Source organism: Saimiri boliviensis, chromosome 10 (genome assembly GCF_048565385.1).
Source record: "Saimiri boliviensis isolate mSaiBol1 chromosome 10, mSaiBol1.pri, whole genome shotgun sequence".
Lineage (NCBI taxonomy): Eukaryota > Metazoa > Chordata > Mammalia > Primates > Cebidae > Saimiri > Saimiri boliviensis.
Window position 1 is genome coordinate 62,924,212 of NC_133458.1, and position 15,599 is coordinate 62,939,810.

A 15,599-nucleotide genomic window follows, 5' to 3' on the forward strand; every position below is an offset into this window, starting at 1 on the left:
AAGATGACCCCCAATGGGACCCCTCCTGATATTTACACCAGTGTGTTGTCACCTCCCCTTCAGTGCGGGATGACCCTAGTAACCTGCCTCTAGTGAATTAGAATAAGGCAGAAGTGATGAGATGTCATTTCCATGGTTAGATTATAAAAGAATGACTTGTATCTTGCTGTGTTCTTTCTGTTGCCTTCTTGGCTTGCAAACTTTGATGAAGTAAGCAAACTACCATCCTGGAAAGGCTATGAGCCAAAGAACTGAAGACTGCATTCAGTCAACAGCAAGTAATAATCTCAGGCTTCTGTTCCAGCAACCAGCAAGGAACGGATCCTGCCAAGAACAATGTGAATAATCTTGGAAGCAAAACTTTCTCCAGTTGAGCATTGAGATGATGATAGCCACAGCAGACACACTGACTGCAGCCTGTGAGGGACTCTGAGGCAGAGGACTTAGTTAAACTATGCTCAAATTGCTGTCCTAAGAAACTTTAAATGAATTGTTTTAAGATGCTAAATTTTGGGGTAATTTGTTATGCAAGGGATAGGTAACCCTTGGAATCCATATTATAACATGGAATCATTAGTTACATGGTGCTTTACTATTTCAGAAAAACTTTCCCAAACACTGTCATTTGATTTGTCATAATCCTGTGGGGTAGAAAAAGCAGGTGCAATGTGCATTTTACAGATCAGGATAAATTACTGTGGTTTTATGGATTATACTCAGTGTCACGCAACTAGCTAGTGTTTTGTGTTTAGTTCAGTGCTCTTTTGATTATACCACCCAAAGGAATAGAAGGCTGGAATTTTGAAAGATTTAACATATACTGGGATTATAGTCTTTAATGTGGGTGAACAAAATGGCAAGTACTTGAACACAAGGGAATTTGATTTTGCTGTTTGTCTTCCTAACTCTTAAAATCTGAATCTTTCATAAATCTACTGGATTTTATATTTGTTTTGGCATCTTTGTGCCTCTCCTAAGTATGTCACCAAAATGTCAAAGAGTGTTGACATTTCAGTGGTTTAGAATGTCCTTTTATTTATAAAAGAAAATGGAATAGGGCTGATAGGCAAACCAGGAGGTTTTCCATATGGAACATAACATATGCACATATCATAATATATTTTATTGAATTGTTTTGAAAATTCATGGCCCATCTATTAAAATACTCAGATGATGGATGTTTCTTTCTCTCAGAAGTATTTTACTCATATAAATTACTATTAAGAAATTATAAATATATACCCCTTCTCATGAGGGAAGTCTACAAAAGCAAAATGAATTTTTCTTGATAAATCAGTTATTAATTCAACTCTATTCAAATACATTAGTATTCCCAATAGCACTAAACATTGCTGCATTTGGTAACACAACTCCTACAAAGTCCTCAGATTTTCATGATTTTTGAACATAGAAGGATATTACATTTTTAATTCTTATCCCTCAGAATCAGTTTCCCAATCATAAGTATACTACCATCAATGTTTTTATTTCTACTGGAACCTTTCATTTCTAATTTCCTGCTTTTCTTGTAAAAAGGGAACTCAGAAAATAACCAGTAATTGTAATGATGTTTAAAAAAAGAACTAAACAGACTCTATATAAGCATTTAAAGCAATATGATGGTGGTTACACAAGCCAGCCTGTGCAGGTTTAAAGCTTATAACTTAGTAGTTAGGTAACACTGGACAACTTCCTTTAAAAAATTGTGCTTCTGGGAGAGGCATGGTGGCTCATGCCTGTAATCCCAGCACTTTGGGAGGCTGAGGCAGACTGAAAACCCAAGGTTAGGAGTTCGAGACCAGCCTGACTAACATGAAGAAACCACATCTCTACTAAAGATACAAAATTAGCTGGGCATGGTGGTGCATGCCTTTAATCCTAGCTGCTAGGGAGGCTGAGGCAGGAGAATCTCTTGCACTCGGGCAGGAGAGGTTTTGGTGAGCCAAGATCTTGCCATTGCACTCCAGCCTAAGCAGCAAGAGTGAAACTCCATCTCAAAAAAATTAATTAATTAACTAATTAAATAAAATTGTGCTTCTGGTGATTAAATAAGTGGATACTTGGAAAGTGAATTTGGATCCCTGGTGGTAGACGAAAGATGTATCAAAAACTTATGGGATTCTAAGGAGCAGCTGTTCATCAAAATTAGAGGTTCTCAATCTGACTGCATATTAGAATTATCTGGTACCTCTTAGAAATAACGCAGTGGCTCAAGCCTGTAATCCCGGCACTTTGGGAGGCCGAGGCGGGTGGATCACAAGGTTGAGAGATCGAGACCATCCTGGTCAACATGGTGAAACCCCCGTCTCTACTAAAAATACAAAAAAAAATTAGCTGGGCATGGTGGCGCGTGCCTGTAATCCCAGCTACTCAGGAGGCTGAGGCAGGAGAATTGCCTGAACCCAGGAGGCGGAGGTTGCGGTGAGCCGAGATCGCGCCATTGCACTCCAGCCTGGGTAACAAGAGCGAAACTCCGTCTCAAAAAAAAAAAAAAAAAGTAAGAAAGAAAAAAGAAATAACTAATGTTGGCCGGGCCCGGTGGCTCACAACTGTAATCCCAGCACTTTGAGAGGCCAAGGTGGGTAGATCGCGAGGTCAAGAGATCGAGACCATCCTGGCCAACATGGTGAAACCTCTACTAAAAAAATATAAACATTAGCTGGGCATGGTGGTGTGCGCCTGTAGTCCCAGCTACTCGGGAGGCTGAGGTAGGAGAATTGCTTGAACCCAGGAGGATAAGGTTGCAGTGAGCCAAGATCGAGCCACTGCACTCCAATCTGGAGCCTGGTAACAAAACAAGACTCTTGTCTCAAAAAAAAAAAAAAAAAAAGTGACTAATGCTTGGGCCCTGCATTCATTTCCTATTTTTACTGAAACAATTTACCGTAAATCTAGTAGCTCAAAACAACACAATTATTATTTTAGAGCTCTGTAGCTCAGAAGTCCAAAATGAGTCTACTTGACCAGCCTCAAGATGTCAGCAGGGCTGTTGTCCTTTGCAGAGGTTCTAGGGGAGTATGCATTTTCTTGCCTTTGTGGCTTCCATATGCCACCTGCATTCCTTGGCTGGTGGCCTCTTCTTCCAGCTTCAAAGGCAGCAGTGGCTGGTGGAGTCTTTCTCACATGCATCACTCTAACACTGACTCTTCTGCTTCCTCTACTACATTTAAAGTTTTCTGTCATTATATTGGGCCCTTGTGGATATCTCAGAATAATCTTTCAATTTTAAGATCAGCTGAGTAAACTTAATTCCTTTTTGCCATGTAACATAGTCACAGGTTTCAAGAATTAGAACAGAAGCATCTTTGGGAAGCCATTATAGCTTCCTGCTACTGCAGGCTCCCACCCTCCAAAGACTAAGATTGGATTGCTCATTCAGAGATATGTTTCAAAAACTGGCTAGGTGATTCTAATGTCTAGCTTCCTTTAAAGTCTACTGATGTAAATATTCACAGAGTTTCATGAAACATTATTGCCATGAAATGTTCAATAATGATCAGATTAGGTTTGGAAAGTATTTAATTAAATACATTAGAGGTTAAAGAGAGTAAAAAGTTCTGAAACAGAGAAATCTGTTCACCCTATTTAACTAGCCTCTCAAACTTCTTGGTGTAACATCCACTAAGGGCCTAAGCAATCATTTCTCTATGTAAGAAATCTGGAATCGAGTGTTCTTGGGAGGAAAAGGTTGGAGTGTAATGGCACTTATTTTATTTTGTTTTGTTTTGTTTTCCACTCAAATGCTTTTTAAAACATTTTTGTTTTCCTATTAAACTATCTGTTGAAGTGGGCCATTTCAAGTACTTAAAATTAAAATGCAAGGCAATCTATTCAGTATTGTACAACTACACATAATAAAAATAAAGTTGTCAATATAGTATAATTATAATTTGAGGAGAAACCAAAAAAATGAAACCCCCAAAGCAGAATTTCTTTATTAAATAAAAAACTGGGACAGACTTGGTAATAAAAAATCATATAATTACTCAGTTGCATAAATGAAATTTTATCTGTTCATTTTATATACTTATATTGTGAAGGCAGGCAATATCTGAAAAATTATGAAATTTATGTCCATATTTTCTAGAAGACTTTTTCATATATAAGCTATTTTCCTCTATCCTCTCTGCAGAAATATAACTTCTTAAATAGCAAATATATGTGGATCATATACTATTTGAAAAAATTTGTATCTATTGAAAAGAGACATATGATTATCTATATCCCATATCTGGACTGTCCCCAAGTGCTAACTGCATTTATAGCACAAGGTGGAGATTCCACAGGCAGTCATCAGAGACTCTGTCCATAAAATTTCAGACCTGAAGCTACTGTAGCAAGCAATGTATAAACATTGTCCTGCTCCCTAGCTAAAAAAAAATATGGTTCATGGATTTTTCTTTATCTTGGAAGTGATACAGAGTGACGCACTGTATAAAGTATTGGTTAAACACATAGCTCTGGAATCCAAGCTACCCATGTTCAAATCCTTACTTCCTTTTTTATTGGCTATATCACCTTGTGTAGGTTACTTAACCTTTATGGCCTATGATTTCTATTTTATAAAATTGGCATAATAATGATATCTCAATGCTTGTAACTTATTAGACTCACTAAATGTTAGCTCTTATTTTTGGCTCATTACATTTACATTTAGTATGAGCAGTTTTATTAAATGCTTACAAATTTAGTTTAAATATATCTTATAAATTGTATAAAAAGCAAATTTGCAACTTATATAAGAAGTTAAGAAACTATGATGTGAAATGCTGCTACATCATATATGTATAATTTTTCTACTAATTAATGTTATTCATTTTTAAAAAAATAGAATCAGTTTTAGAAGCTTAGTTCCCATATTTACATATAAAATCACTGAGTCCAAAAGAGACTAAGTGACTTACATATTTTTACAACACATAAAATATAAAGGATAAAAAGGCAAATTTGCAGCATGTTATGCTTAAACAATTTTACTGTATTAAGTTCTAAAAACTACTTAAAAATACTTGAAAGCTTTTGGAATTAAAATTCTACAAAAAATTCATTCAGAAAACCTGCACTGAATGCTAACTGTGTGACAGACACTGTCCTGATGCAAAAAAAAAAAAAAAAAAAAAAAGTGATAAAAAGCCATTTGAGAATCAAGATTTACTTTGAGAGTGTTACAATGGGAGGGGCCTGTTGACTCCAACACTCTTATGTAACTGATGAGGTTATCAAGTTTTAGAAAACGTTTAAACACCTTGCTCATAGTCCCTCAGCCAGAAAATCATGTATCTAAGTTCTGCAATTCTGAGTGTGTCTACCCAGCAAATACTGACCTTTATAAGAGATTTTGAGACGTACAGGGAATAAAGTTATGCAATCAGTATACGGAATAAAGTTATGCAATCAGTATACTGAATAAAAGAGGATAAATGCTGTCTTAGAAAATTTTCTTAGCATTTAATTTTAAAAATACTAAAAAAAAATTAGAACTTTCTCCCAGGACATTGAAATTTTTGAAAGGTTTTGAATTTAAAAAGCAGATTTTTATTTTTGAGATTTCAACTAGCAGTGAGCTAAGTAGAAACAATAATAACCTGTCTACTAGCTGTTAGGGCAAGTAGCAGATGCTGTTCACTTTTCTCCCAATAGTGCTCTAATTGCCCGTGTATGCCCTGGAGTCTGAATCTGACCTTTCTCTGACCTATGCAGCTTACTTCATTCAAATTGAGAATTGTCTTCTTTCGCAAATCTCCTTCTACTGGGCTTCTGCAATATATAGTTCACTGGGCTGAACTGAGAATATCACTGGGTTCTGACTATGTCTTACCATTCTTTTAACTCCTGCCATTGTATACACATTGTGAAATTGAAAATAGATAGTCTTTTTTCCTTTACATTTAAAAAACAAGCAGTTTGAAAATAGAAATTCTTACTAAGTACTTTTGCAGGGTTCAATGCTGTGCTGGGCACCATCCATCCCGGTTTGTAACTGTTCCTCTTCTGTACTACTGTGGGAATTTTTCATTTGGTCTTCTTACTTCCAGTCTTGCCTATTCAGTGTTCCCAAATAATCTTAAATCCTACCTCCAATCATGTAATTCTGCTGATTAAAGAGTGAAAATACTATAACACAAACACATACACACACACACACAAATGAGTGCAGGTTTTTTAAAAATGGTGAAAATAAAGTCTGCATTCTAGATAATTGTAATGTCAGTTTTCTGGTTTTGATATTGTGCTATAGCTATACAAGATATCAGCACTGGGGGAGGTTGGGTGATGGGTACATGAGACTCTGTACTGTATACTTCCTGAGTCCACAATTATTTTAAAATAAAAAGGTTAAACTATAAATGCATTCTTCAGATTTTCAAAGTAAGTTTGAAACTCTGTATTGTATTTCAGCATATCCTCCAAAACAGAACCACCTAAACTATTTAAGTCTTGTGCTTATTAGGGTACTTTGGCCTTGACCTTCCAATATGTCTCTCTTCCCCCATCTGACTTGTCAAGCATATGGTCTCTTTCAAGGTTTACTTTAAATTCAGCTGCTCCCTTAAGCACTGCCTGGTGACCAGGTAAATAATATCTCACACCTGTGAAACTTTGCAACCTCTTTTGATTTTTAGATCCACTAAACTGTTAGCTTTTGGAGGAAAGTTTGTATCTCACTTGCCTTTGTAGTCAACACAGATTCTAATAAGTGCTCTGCTCAATATTTATTGAAATGAAACAAAATCAAGCATTCAGCCTTCAGTATGCAAGGGCCATTGTCTTGCAGATGTGAAAGTGGAATCAGTTCTAATCAACTAATAAATCTTTAAAAAGTTAAACACATTAAAGAGCAAAATATGTATTTTTAATCTAATGTAACCTTTCATGCCACAGAAATGTTTTCTTTGAATGTTATTTTCTAGACACTAGAAAAAGATAATGTCCCTTTACAGTTGATACATGCTTTAGAGTTGAACTGGAATATCAGATCCAGCCTATGCAACATTAAGGCAAATATTGTGGCATAAATGTATCATATAAGTTTTGCACCAATTAAAAAGAAATGTAAAATTAAAAGGGTCTCTAAAACTGTACTTCAGTTTCACCCTTAGATAAATTTTTTTTAATATAAATGTCTTTTTCTTAGGGTACTTCCCCTTTATTGTCTCATTAATTCTTTCCACTTCTAATAATAAAGGGTCCAGCATATTTCTTCAGGGTCACTGGATTATAGCTCCTATCAAATAAGCTGAGCCGTGACCTCAATCTAAGATTTTTGATGCCACTTCAAGGTGGCTTTCCAATGCTGAGGCTCAAATAACTGCTTGTCCGACACTCATATGACATGGCATTATTACCTCAGCATCCATTTTAATGAAAGAATATTTACACAAATAATAATATAAAATGCAAGAGTAAGCACAATAAAAATTAAACAGAGCATCTGTACCTATTTGTTTAATGTGAATCTCTATACCTAGTTTCTGAAGTTGCAAAAAGAACCTGTTTTAATCCACTGATAAAGGTAGGTTTCTTTTAAACAATGTTTTCTACCTTGAGCTGTTTTTCATTTGAGGTAATTAAGACATTCTGTAATTAATTCACATTCAATAGTGCATATTGGGAGCCTCCTAAGTGGCCAGTACTGTGTTAGACACTGAATCACTTCATTTGTTTTTCCAATCTTTGTCATGAATTTGAACATGGTAAATATTTCCTCCAACCACAGTCAGTGTCTCTTTGTTAATAAAAAGCATTTTAGTGGCCACATTGGTAAGAACATTTACCACTCACTGTCTTAGCATTTTTCAGTAATATAATACACTGTGTTATTAACTCTAGCCACCACGTTGTAGAGTAGATTTTAAACTTATTCCTCCTAATTGAAATTTTGTATCCTTTGACCAACATCTCTGAGTTAATCTAGATACATGCTGTTTTCTATGACTATGGAAAGTTCAAACCAGTTTCTAACTTGCTGATCTTTAACAAGTAGCACAAACTTTCAAAGAACTCAGAATGGAGTAGGACTGAACTCTGTTGGGAAAGACTAATAAGTATCTTATCAGAAAGCTTATGTCCCAGATTCTACCCTCTGCACCATTTCCCATCACATCACAGTTTGCTGCTCTTTCTTCCTGTCAACTCAAAGTTGAAGTAATTACATGGTGACAATGGTTAACTTTTCCTTGGTGCTGCACATGTCCCACCAACTCTAGAGGCAAAATTGTCAGGATTTTCTGAAATTGCCAAAGTGCCAGGTGGTGATGCTTCTATTCCTTATGATGTGGTGGATATAAAACATGCTGTATATGTGTGTAAAATGATTCTTTCCCGATGCAATAGTTCAGCTCTGCCATGATACAGAAAATTAACTTAATATGTATATGTTGAAATATCTGGTCTTATTAAAGACTTTTTGGATATATGTCAGTATCCTTATTAACTAACTGGTTTTATAAAAAAGATTTTTTTGAGTGTTAAGTAATATTTGTTCTAAGGTAATATATTAGACATTCAAGGGAGTATCCCTTGTGCTATGCTTAAAGTATCTAATGAATATACTTAAGTAAATCAGTATAAGAACTGTAAATAGTCCATCTTGTTCTACCTTTAAAACATATCTTTGGTATGTCTGCTCCACAAAATTCTTGTATGGGCACCTTCAAATATTCATTGTTGCTCATAGTATAAAACCTAGGTTCTGTTTGGTAGAAGGCCTTCAAAATCTTGCTCCTACTACCTCTTCACCATCATCTCATAGCAATTTTCATCTTGTTCACTACATTAGCCACCATGGCCTTTCTTTTCCTTGAATATACCTAGCCTTTCCCCACCTACAGGCTTTGCACACCTCACCTCTTCTGCCGAGCCTTCTCCTCACCAGTTCATTCTCATCCTTAGAAGCTCATTCAAATATCTTACCATTTAGCAGACGTACATGCATCTACTTATTTAAAGCATCATGCACAATCAATCTCCAATTCATTATCCTGTTATTTTCTACCTACCACTTAAGAACCTCTTATTATCTTGTTTATTTGCTTGGTTACTTTCTAGCATACCCACAGAAAATAGGGTCCCTGAGCACAACTACTTTATCTATATGTATAGACTTTATCTATACGTGCAACTAGAACCCTGCCTTCACTAAGCACTTGTTGAATCAAGAAATGATTAGTAAATATCTTGATAATACATGACAGACCTTAAGACCTGATACACTTTATTCAAAATGTATATGAAAAAAAATAGAAAAAAGTTTCTCTGTACATAGACATATCATGCCTATATTTTATGTGTTCCATATTTGAGAGCATATGTGTCTGATCCTTCATAGAAAGCCAATATGTAATTTTAAATTATGATTTAATATGGCTGTTTCACCAATTCATTAACTCTGTAATTCTAATCAGTTATACAATAATTTTATTCTTATTAGATATCAATTACGTTTTTATTAGCTTTTGAGATGCCATGAATGAGCTTTGTGGGAGTCATTAGCAAATGGGCATATTCACACTTGTCTGTTGTGATTCAGTAACAGAGTACTAGTCCACTGATGGTTTTTAATAAATGCCAGGGAGTAGCAACATATAATTTTAAAAGGCATTTAAATATGCAAAGGAAAAAAGACACTTGACAGTTTCATGCTACTTAGAGTTGGAGAATTCAGATCTGACTGCAAAGTATGTAGTGCTATATTAAATGGCACTATTTATTTGGATTGAAAGGAAAAAGGGGGAAAAAGACTTTCTAGTTTTTCTGAAGTTGGCTTCTGATGTGAAAATGGTAGATGGGAGAAATTTGACATTTAAGAAAACATTGTTTTGTTAGAAGAAAAGTTCCCAGGAGGACAATAAAATATTGCAAAGGTTATGTTCACCTCCTCAGCAAGGGTGTGGATTTATCTTGAAAAAATATATGTATAATGAAAAATTAAGAAAGCATATTTGCTTGGTTGAGTGACACAGAGGGAAATCATTCATTTAAAAATTCTACAGATCCTTTGATGCTTGCTTGCAAATCTCAGCAAGGCTTTGATCAGTCAAATATACAGCAACGTATGAAGACACAAACTGGAGATATCAAGACACACTGTGCATTTACATTTTCTCCATCTCAGGCTCTCCTTATTTCTGAAGTCCTTTGTCGGCAAGCTGAATGAAATCCTATGGCATGTGAAAGTTCCCTTTTCAAATTGTATTATCCTTATTTTTATAGATTATGTTTTCTCCTTACTCAGCCAAGATACTAATATTATTCAAGTGCTTCAACTATATATTGCTTGTACTTTGCAGATAATATTGGGTATCGCCTCTGGTTAAGCCACAAACCAGGAAAAAAAAGCTGAGTTTTCTATATAACAGAAAACTTGTGTAGCAGGACAACAAAAGACTTTCACAGTTCATTCCTAAACCTGAATGAACCTGCTGCATTGATAAGAAGGCTAAAACTAGAATTATGATATTGCTCAAACCCCGCCTTTCAGCAGTGCCCCTGAGCTGTATATATAATTCACTTTATCTCATTCGTTATTATTCCCAGATAAGAGGAAAGGAAAAAGAAACTACAATGTACATATTAATATTCAGGTTTTGTGAAAGAAAATGTAACTTTCTCTAGGAGGGTAAATGGTGATAATGTTTTCCATGTGGAAATCTTTTGAAGAGTGATATCAAACAGAAACCTAAACAGCAAGACTGATTTCTTAAAGAAAAGGAAAAGCTTTTGGAGAAACTTTCTCTTTTTAAATTATTTAAAATATTAACTTTATTTTAGATTTGTAAATGTCAAAATTGTCATTTACAGACATGGCAAATGTAGAATCAGGTCCACAATTAACTTAAAAAAGAAGTAAATACATTTTTGAAAATATGCACACCAAAATATGAAAAAATGTAGTCAGATTTTTAAAAATCTTATCAGTTTTCAATTTTATCACATGCTAATGATTACTAATTGGAATTTTATTAAATACCAATGATTTTGAGACCAAAGGAAAATTATGCTTTCATTTTATCATCTTATTCTATAGAAATCTTGTTTACTTCAACCATTGTTAATATTCAAAGTGGTCCATCCTCAGTCAGTGAAATTATTCCAGTCAACACATTTATATTAAAGTACTACTAACAATGGCTCAATATTTTACTTACAGGAAAGTTTTAGCTAAACAAAAGGCTATAAGAGAGGAAATGTTTTGGGCCGGGCGCGGTGGCTCAAGCCTGTAATCCCAGCACTTTGGGAGGCCGAGGCGGGTGGATCACGAGGTCGAGAGATCGAGACCATCCTGGTCAACATGGTGAAACCCCGTCTCTACTAAAAATACAAAAAACTAGCTGGGCGTGGTGGCGCGTGCCTGTAATTCCAGCTACTTAGGAGGCTGAGGCAGGAGAATTGCCTGAGCCCAGGAGGCGGAGGTTGCAGTGAGCCGAGACCGCGCCATTGCACTCCAGCCTGGGTAACAAGAGCGAAACTCCGTCTCAAAACAAAAAAAAAAAAAAAAAAAAAAAAAAAAAGGAAATGTTTTAATGCAAAGAAATAATTCTCAGATGCTAATTTTAGACATTTTTGCCGCTATACCCATATTATAGAAACATGGACTTCTACAATTAACATCACAAAGCGTATCATCTATTTTGGCTACATGCGGGCTCATAATTTTTGTGTGTGTGTATAAACTATTTATTAACAGACAAGGCCTACAGACTTATTTCTTCCTGGAAACACCCATGGTGCAGCCATGGCAGCCAGTGGTCTTGGTGTGCTGGCCTCAGACATGAAGGCCCCGGAAGTGGCGCTACCCTCTATGGGCTCAAATCTTCTTCATTCACTCCCATTCTTCATAGAGCTTGTTGTCCAGACTATTGGCTAAGACCTGGCTGTATTTTCCATCCTTTCCATCCTTCCGTCTGTTCAAAAACCAGTCTGGGATCTTGTACTGGTGTGGAATCTACATAATGGTGGTCATACATTCCACCTCATCCTCAGTGAGTTCTCCCTCCCTCTTGGTGAGGTCAGTGTCGGCTTTCCTCAACACCACGTGAGCATGTCTTCTGCCCACGCCCTAATGGCAGTGATGGCAAAGGCTATTTTCCACTGCCCATCGATGCTGGTGTTGAGTAGTCGCAAAAATACACTGGAACCTTTCAGGGATCACTAGAGACATGGCGGCAGCATAAGCGGTGGCGTGTGGGCCTCCTGTGGAAGGGGCTCATACTTTTAAGACAGTCATCCTCCAATTTTAGCACACGCCCAAATCTTCTGGGCAACAAAATACAGATATCTTAATTTTATTCCCAGAGTTTCTGATTCAATAGATATGAGGTCAAGAATGAATATTTCTAATTGTCTCCAATGCTGCAAGTTGGTGACCACACTTTGAGAAATATTAATCTAACTCAGCGATTTTCATACTTGTCTGAAATCACCTGAAAAGCTCTAATAAAAACACAGATGCCATCCAGAGATTTGGATGTCATGTGTCTGCCCTATGACCTAGAAACTGTCTTTAAAAAAAAAAGTCTCTAGGGGATTATAACATGCTGATCCACTTATCAAAGTATTTCAATAGTGACAATACTAATAATATACAATTAGGCAACACTGATTTTATACTTCAAACCTAATCTAACAATATTCGACATATGCTCATTAAACACGTTATGTGTGCTAGGTGCTAGCAGTATACTGATCTGCAAAATCCTCTGTGATCTGACTCTTGGAAATCTTTCTTACCTCATCTCTTAATACTCTACTCCACCTGCCCACCACCACTACTCTCCAACCTCCAAAGGCTTCCTAGTCGCTTCACTACATGAAACAAACTGCAGCTTAGGGCCTTTGCACTCACTATCTCCTCTCCCAGGAACAGGCTGTCCCTATGTCTTCTTCCCTCAGTTTCTCTAGTTCTCAGCTCAAATATCACCACTTCAAAGGATTTTGTCTAAAAGAGCCTTGCCTTCCAACCAATCTATTTGCTTTATCTTCTTGCCCTTCTTTGTGTTCATAGCACTTAGTAGTATCTGAGTGAGTACAAGTGTATTTATCTATTGTCAGTCTCTTTCCACTGAACATAAGCTTCACTGCCATGTTACCAGAGCCTCAAGATGTGCCTGGTATATAATAGGCACTAAATAAATATTATTAAACAGATGGGGATGTAATAACAACAAAATGAACAGGTCTCTGATGTCAGGCAGCTTACCCTTGAATGGGGTATATAGTTTGTTTTTGTTTTTGTTTTTGTTTTAAAAGGGAGGCACTGTACAATGGGAGAATAATGGTCTACATGGCTAGAAGAGCACAAAGGGCCAGAAACCCAGCCTGAAGTAATCAGAGAATACTCTTCAGCTGAAATGATTTGTAAACTGAGAGTAAAACTGAATAGGCATCTTCCAAGGGAAAGGTGACAGGAGCTCAGCATAATGATGATTTTTTAAAAGTTTAATAGATAACTTAGCATGAGTCTACTAAAATCACACTAAAAACTAAGAGGTCTAATTGAGCTATTAAGCATACATAGGCTCAGATTGAAATCTGAGAGCATGAGATCCTTGAAAGCAGGAATCGACTGATAAATGTTTTCTCTTTTTTTCTGTTACTATTACTCCGGCAGTCATCCTGTGCAAACAGTAGGCTCTCTCTGTACATACTGATGAATAAGTGTATGAATAAAAGACCTGCAACCCATGAAAATTCATGTTTCTTTACATTTCCATAATGTCTTACACACAGCAAGGACTCAAATAATAATTATTGATCAATAATCCCCTAAGATGAATGATATCACACTTTACTCAAATGTCCAACTATGTGACTCATCCTACGTGAACATTATTTAGATATTACTATTGTATCTGTCAAAATGAACCAATAGTTATTTTATTCCATTTCATTTTCTCCACAAGCTACCATGAAATGTGACTATGTTTCCAGTATTTATTTGATTTGTTGCTATTCATTTTTTTGCAAAAACGATTCAATAAATTATTTGGTGCAAGATGCCACTGTGCTAACTAAAAGAGAGAGAAAAAAATTTGCCTTTTGAACCTGTCAACCTGATAGAATAGTACATCTAAGTTTTGTAATCTTTTTATCTTATTTTTAATCTTGAGCAATCTTCACAAATTCTTGCATTTTTTCATTGTGACAAAATTTTAAGATGACACCACAGAGAACACAGAATTCTTCTCAATTTAACTTTAAAAGTAATGAAGTTGGATTTAATAAACACCAACTTCTTCAATTCCACATCTTCTATATTAGAATGCTGAAACTCTCAGAAACGTTATTCAAGCAAATTAAACAGTGTCTATTAAGCCCAACACAATTGAGGTAAGCAAACCCTCATGTGGCCCCCAAGTCCTCCCCCTCCTGGTATTAGTTACTCTTGTGTAATCCCTTTCTTTTGGCTGTGGGATGGGCCTATTAACTCAGTCTAACAAATGAAATATGCAAAAGTGATTGAATGTCACTTTTAGGGATTGGCTTGGAAAAGTGGTACCTATCATAATCTCAAAAGACAATCCCAAATGCAATAATCCTGAATGTTGAAATTGCAAATATTAAAATTCCTGAAAATCAAAATTCCTAAACTAAAATTCCTCATGTCCACAGTCCTGAAAATCACAATCCCAAAAGATTAAAAATCCCATATATTAAAATCCTAAAAGCGAAACTCTAGGGAAAGGATTAGTGCATTTTCAGTTAAATTCTGGATAGTTGTTTGTGTTAGTTGCATCAAATTAAGTGGAAATTTACCTTGTGATTGTCTTTGTTTGCAGTTGGCAGAAAATTTACATTTGTGGATTGGTCATGCAATATGGCATGATAAAAGTTTCAGTTCCAAAATGCATTTGCATTGGCATTTCTTCCAGCTGATCAAATTCCAGGAGCTTTTAACGAATTCAAGCTGCATTTGCCTGAAGAAGACAGTGAAGTTACTAACTGGTTATAAAATAATTATGCACATGGTAGGATAAGAAGACACTTATACAATCATGTTGCTTTTTAATTATCAGCATTGCTCCTGCCAAATTTGTGGCCCGTATATGAGTACATGTGGAATACATTTCTGCATACCCAAAGAAACACTGAAGCATGACACAGAAAACGGGAAAATTTAATAGGAAATATTAGTAATGGTGTAGATTAAATCATAGATGAGATTCAGTGAAAGTAATGCCATGTAGAAAATTAATGTAAACATATTCTCCAAGGAGAGCCATGCCCCAAAGGAAAAAAAAAAAAAAAAGCAGCTATTTACTGCCATGCAAGACTTCAAAATACAGTTAATGATTGTGAAAGTTGGGAGCTCTTTTGGATGACCTCCATGCAACTGCCCATAAGCTATCCCTGTTACATACTTTTTTGTGCCAGATTTTTTTTGTTTTCAAGTTTTCCCTCACTATTTTAAATTGACAACATTATTTTTTACAATTCCCTGTGCTATGTATTTCATCTTCACAACATTTCCAACATTTTCAATACTGGAGGTATAAATTGTATAATTTTAGAGTTCTAATTTGTTTTACATATTTTTTGCAAATTTTGACTCCATGAAAGTGGACTATCACAGTGTTGACTTTATGCAAAAGCATTGTGTG

The 15,599-nt window shown here is 35.8% G+C and overlaps 1 pseudogene; it reads right to left on the reverse strand.

Moving 5' to 3' along the window:
* Window positions 1–11,497: 11,497 nt before the first annotated feature.
* LOC101027489 (small ribosomal subunit protein uS13-like) lies at window positions 11,498–12,160 on the reverse strand (annotated as a pseudogene).
* Between the last annotated feature and the right edge of the window lie 3,439 nt (window positions 12,161–15,599).